This window comes from Arachis hypogaea, chromosome 11 (assembly GCF_003086295.3).
Source record: "Arachis hypogaea cultivar Tifrunner chromosome 11, arahy.Tifrunner.gnm2.J5K5, whole genome shotgun sequence".
In the NCBI taxonomy this organism is placed as follows: domain Eukaryota; kingdom Viridiplantae; phylum Streptophyta; class Magnoliopsida; order Fabales; family Fabaceae; genus Arachis; species Arachis hypogaea.
In genome coordinates this window covers 81,754,550-81,760,970 of record NC_092046.1, presented here as the reverse complement: position 1 = coordinate 81,760,970, position 6,421 = coordinate 81,754,550, and positions in this window count along the sequence as shown.

Genomic DNA, 6,421 nt, shown 5'->3' with positions numbered 1-6,421 from the left:
ATTTCTTGTTCATCATTAAAAAACCCCAAAAATACCTTCTCATAACCAATAATATGCACACTTCCCTGAAATTCCTTGAGAGACGACCCGATGTTTAAATACTGTTGGTTTTTTATTAGTTTGACTTAAGTGACAAATAAAATTAAACTTTGATTGATGGTTGTTTGTCAGTTTAGATCTATACTTTGATAAGATTATTTTGTGAAAATTCCTAACCGACAATTTTCCTCGTATCAATATTTTAGAGATTTGTCTGTCATTTGTAATGTTATCCTTGTTGGTTGTCCCTCTTTGATTTGCAACTTCTTCATCACAGACAAAGGCAATAAATTGATGCTTGCTCCTAGATCACACAAGGCTTTTTCAAAGGTTGTGCTTCGAATGGAACATGGTATTTGAAAGCTTCTCGGATTAGGCATCTTCCTTAACAAATTACTCTAAATTATGGCACTACATTCCTTGGTCAGGACCACTACCTCATCTCTCTTTAAAGGCCTCTTCTTGGATAGCAACTACTTCATGAACTTAATATAGAGAGGCATTTGCTCCAAAACCTCAGTAAAAGGAATATTGATTTGTAACTTTTTGAACTCTTCCAAGAACTTTGAAAACTGCTTATCCTTGGTCTCTTTTTGAAGCTTCTGAGGATATGGCATCTTTGGCTTGTATTCAAGTGCTTTAGGCAACGTCGAATGTGTGTCAAGAGTGACCGGAAAGGGGTTGTCTACACGCTTGGGAGGGACGTGTTCGACCTCCTCCTTTTTCTCCTAAGGAGCTTCTTTTTCAACCGGTCCCTCAGTAACTTGTGCTTCCTCACAGAGGTCCTCTCAGAAGAATATAAATCATAGTTGTTGGCAACTATCTCAACAAACTTAGTAGCCTCTTCAGGAATCTTCATATGAAGGGTTTGGCCTATAGAATTATCTAGAGACATTTTAGCAGCCTCAAAGACTTCATCATAAAATATCTGTAACTGAATCCAGTCTGAAAATATATCAGGAAGACACTTCTGGAGCATCAACTTGTACCTCTCCCAGGCTTCATAAAGAGACTCACCCTTTCTTTGACTGAAGGTCTGAACATCCGTCCTTAACTTAGTCAGTCTCTGAGGTGGAAAGAACTTGGTCAGAAACTTGTTGATCAACTTATCCCAGGTATCCAAGCTCTCCGTGGGATGTGTATCAAGCCACTGCTTGGCTCTATCTCGTATAGCAAATAGAAATAGGAGCAACTTATAAACAACAGGTTGAACACTATTGGTCTTTACAGTGTTACAGATCTGTAGGAAATTAGAAATAAATAAGTTTGGGTCTTCCTACGGGAGTCCATGAAACTGGCAATTCTATTTCACCAAAGTAATGAGTTGAGGCTTCATCTCAAAGTTGTTAACAGCTATAGGAAGTACAACAATATTATTCCCATAGAAATTGGGACTAGGAACAGTGTATGACCCAAGTGTCCTTATAAGTTGCTCAGGAATATTGGGACCATTGAGAACATGAGGATTAACAACATTGTTGTTGTTGACTGGCTTTGTAAGCTCTAGCCTGCTGTAAACGCCTTCTCAAAGTTCTTTCAATCTCAGGATCAAAGTCTAGAAGATATTCTTTGTTCCTGTTCCTATTCATAAACAAACTGAAAACAAGAAAAGGTGGCAATCTCAAAGTCAGAGTGCAGACAATTCCTAGTGAGGTAGTGTAAAATAAATAAAATAAAATAACTAAACAAATTAAATAGAAAATTCAAACAACTAATAAGCAAAATGGAACACAAAATTTCGAAAATAAATAAAAAATACAACTAGAGAAAAAAATAAAACAACTAAGGGGACACCAAACTTAAATTAAGAAATTACGAGAAAAAATTTAAATAAAATAACACTAAATTTTCAAAAAAAAAATTAAAGAACAAGAACAAATGAAAACAAAAATTAAGAATGCCTAATCTAAGCAATCAAACAACGGTTAGTTGTCAATACAGTCAATCCCCATCAACGGCGCCTAATGAACGGAATTTTGTTGGTATTGAATTTCACAATAAATTTTCGTTGCAAGTATAGTTCTAAACCAACAAACAATTCCTCAATAAAAAATTTGTTTGTCACAAGTCCCCAATAAAAATAAACCGAAGTATTTAAACCTCGGGTCGTCTCTCAAGGAATTGCAGGGAAGTATTCATGTTATTGGTTATGGGACAAGTATTTTTGGGGTTTTGAATAAAGGACAAGAAAAATAAATAACAAGGAAGTAAATGAAACTCAAATGATAAAAAGGTCTTGGTAAGGGTTGATGGTTAAGGATCTTTATCCTTGTCACTAACCACAACATGATAATTGCAAGGATCAATCCCGTTAGGTCATCCTCTAACAAGTGAAGAAAAGTTAAATGAGCTACATCAATCCTAATCCATAAGTCCTAGCTACCTTACTAATTAACTTAGTGGAAGCTAGAGTCAATAGACACCAATCATCAATCACTGGGACATTAGCAACTCAAGTTCACCTAAGTTACCATCTGATGAGCGGATATTTTATACGCTTTTTTGGGGTAATTTCATATAGTTTTTAGGATATTCTAGTTAGTTTCTAGTTTATTTCCATTAGTTTTTAGGAAAAATTCATATTTCTGGACTTTACTATGAGTTGTGTGTTTTTCTGTAATTTCAGGTATTTTTCTAGCTGAAATTGAGGGAGCTGAGCAAAAATCTGATTCAGGTTGAAAAAGGACTGCTGATGCTGTTGGATTCTGACCTCCCTGCACTCAAAGTGGATTTTCTAGAGCTACAGAACTCAAAATGGCGCGCTTCTAATTGCGTTGAAAAGTAGACATCCAGGGCTTTCCAGTAATATATAATAGTCCATACTTTGCTCAAGGATGGACAACGTAAACTGGCGTTCAACGCCAGTTCTCTGCCCAATTCTGGCGTCCAGCGCCAGAAAAGGATTAAAAGTTGGAGTTCAACGCCAGAAATGGATCCAAACCTGGCGTTGAACGCCCAAAACAGCCTTATGCACGTGAAATGTTTAAGTCTCAGCCCCAGCACACACCAAGTGGGCCCCAGAAGTGGATCTCTGCACCATCTGTCAAAGTCTACTCACTTTTTGTAAACCTAGGCTACTAGTTTTGTATTTAAACAACTTTTAGAGACTTATTTTGTATCTCATGACATTTTTAGATCTGAAATTTGTACTCTTTGATGGCATGAGTCTCTAAACTCCATTGTTGGGGGTGAGGAGCTCTGCTGTGTCTCGATGAATTAATGCAAGTATTCCTGTTTTCTAATCAAACATGTGTGTTCCTATCTAAGATATTCATTCGCACTTCAACATGAATGTGATGAACGTGACAATCATCATCATTCCCCCACGAACGCGTGCCTGACAACCACTTCCGTTCCACCGTAGAATGAATGAATATCTCTTGGATCTCTTAATCAGAATCTTCGTGGTATAAGCTAGATTGATGGCGGCATTCATGAGAGTCCGAAAAGTCTAAACCTTGTCTGTGGTATTCTGAGTAGGGCTCTGGGATTGAATGGCTGTGACGTGCTTCAAACTCGTGAGTGCTGGGCGTAGTGACAGACGCAAAAGGATGGTAAATCCTATTCCGGTACGATTGAGAACCTGCAGATGATTAGCCGTGCGGTGACAGCGCACCTGGACCCTTTTTACTGGAAGGATGGATGGTAGCCATTAACAACGGTGATCCACCAACACACAGCTTGCCATAGAAGGACGTGTGTGCGTGAATCAGAGTACAGAGGAAAGCAGAGATTCAGAAGACAAAGCATCTCCAAAACTCCAACATATTCTTCATTACTGCATAACAAGTAACCTTTAACCCATGCTCTCTTGTTTATTCGTAATTCAACTGATAAATACAATTGACTTCCTGACTAAGAATTGCAAGATAACCATAGATTGCTTCAAACCAACAATCTCCGTGGGATTCAACCCTTACTCACGTGAGGTATTACTTGGACGACCCAGTGCACTTGCTGGTTAGTGGTACGAGTTGTGAAAAGTGTGATTCACAACTCGTGCACCAAGTTTTTGGCGCCGTTGCCGGGGATTGTTCGTGTTTGAACAACTGACGGTTTATTTTGTTGCTTAGATTAGGAAAATTTTTCTTTTTGGTTTAGAGTCTCTTATTATTGTTCTTGGTTAAAAATATCCTTCTTCAAAACAAGTGTTACATTTATTGCCCAATTGGCTAGAGTGTTGGTTTATGTTCTTGATGATTGGGCACCAGTTTTATTAAAAATCTTTTTCAAAAATAATTTCTCCTTAAATAAATCTTGTGCCAAACTCTAAGTTTGGTGTTTTCTTGTTGATTTTTCTTTGTTTTTCGAAAATTTTAGTTTGGTTTTCTAAAAATTTTAAGTTTGGTGTTCTTTCTTCATGTTCTTGTGTTCTTGTGAGTCTTCAAAGTGTTCTTGAGTTTTCCTTGTGTCTTGATCCTAAAAATTTTAAGTTTGGTGTTCCTTGGTGTTTTCCCTCAAAAATTTTCGAAAACAAGGAGCATTAGATCTAAAAAAATTTTAAATCTTGTGCTATTTTATTGTTTTTCTCTTTCGTCACTAAATTAAAAAAAAAATATCTTTTCTCTCTATTTCTAAAACAAATTTTCGAAATTCATTTCTAAAATTCAGATTTTTTTAAAAAAAAAAATTAAAATCTTTTCCAAATCATATCTTTTTCAAAACTTCCTGACCACTTTCTCTTCCCTCATTTTTTTCGAAAATCTTCACTTATTTTTATTTATTTTATTTTAATTTATTTCATTTTCAAAATAAATAAATAAATAAATAAATAAAAATAAATTTTTTTATTTTACATCATCTCCCTTTTTCCATCATGGATCTAAGTGGAAATGAACAGTCCAGGAGGACTCTGGGGTCATATGCTAACCCCTCTACTGCTTCATATGGGAGTAGTATCTGCATACCCTCCATTGGAGCCAGTAGCTTTGAGTTGGATCCTCAGCTCATTATCATGGTGCAGCAAAGTTGCCAGTATTCCGGTCTTCCACAGGAAGAACCTACAGAGTTTCTGGCACAATTTTTACAAATTGCTGACACAGTACATGATAAGGAAATAGATCAGGATGTCTACAGATTATTACTGTTTTCATTTGCTGTAAAAGACCAGGCTAAGAGGTGGTTAAATAACCAACCTAAGGCCAGCATAAGGACATGGAAACAGCTGACAGAAAAATTCCTGAATCAATACTTTCCCCCAAAACGGATGATACAGCTAAGGCTAGACATCCAAGGCTTTAAACAAGGAGATAAGGAATCTCTTTATGATTCCTGGGAGAGATACAGAGAGACACTACGAAAATACCCCTCTGAAATGTTTTTAGAGTGGGTTCAGTTAGACATCTTCTATTATGGGCTTGCAGAGGGAGCTCAGATGTCTTTAGATTACTCAGCTGGTGGATCTATCCACATGAGAAAGACAATTGAAGAGGCTCAAGAGCTCATTGATACAGTTGCCAGGAATCAGCATCTGTACCTAAGCAGTGACCCTTCCATGAAAGAAGAGGTTAAAACAGTAACTGCTGAATTCAGCCCTATACAACAAGCTGCTGAATTCAATCAGCAATTGGACTTTCTAACAAAGCAGTTAGCCGAATTCAAGGATAAACTACAAAAGACAAGGATGGCTAATATAAACATGGAAGAACAATTGAAGCAAACAAAGCAGCAGCTGTCAAGACAAATAACAGAAGAATGCCAAGCAGTTCAATTAAGAAGTGGGAAAACATTAAATACCCCACCTCAAGGTAGCAAAGAGTTAAAGAATGAGCAAACCACCCAAAATTCACCTGAGGACAGTAAGAGCCCAGGGAAAAGTAATTCTGGCGTTAAAGCGCCAGCAATCAGGTGGAAGGCTGGCGCTGAACGCCCAGACCATGCCCAAGACTGGCGTTCAACGCCAGTAACAAGCAAAGACTGGCGTTCAACGCCAGAAACAAGCAAGGATCTGGCGCTGAACGCCCAAAATGGGCAAGATCTGGCGCTGAATGCCCAAAATGGGCACAGTTCTGGCATTCAGGCGCCAGGAACAGATAAGGAGTTGGCGTCTCACGTCACTCTAGCTTCTGACTCTGGCACTCAATTGCCAGTGAGGGATCAGACACACACAAGTGCTGATGACAACCCCTCTAAAAAGGCTTCTTCAACCACTTCTGTAGGCAATAAACCTATAGCAACTAAGGTTGAGGAATATAAAGCCAAGATACCTTATCCTCAAAAACTCCGGAAAGAGGAGCAGGATAAGCAATTTGCTCGCTTTGCAGATTATCTCAGGACTCTTGAAATAAAGATTCCATTTGCAAAGGTACTTGAGCAAATACCTTCTTATGCCAAGTTCATGAAAGAGATCTTGAGTCATAAAAAGGATTGGAGAGAAACAGAA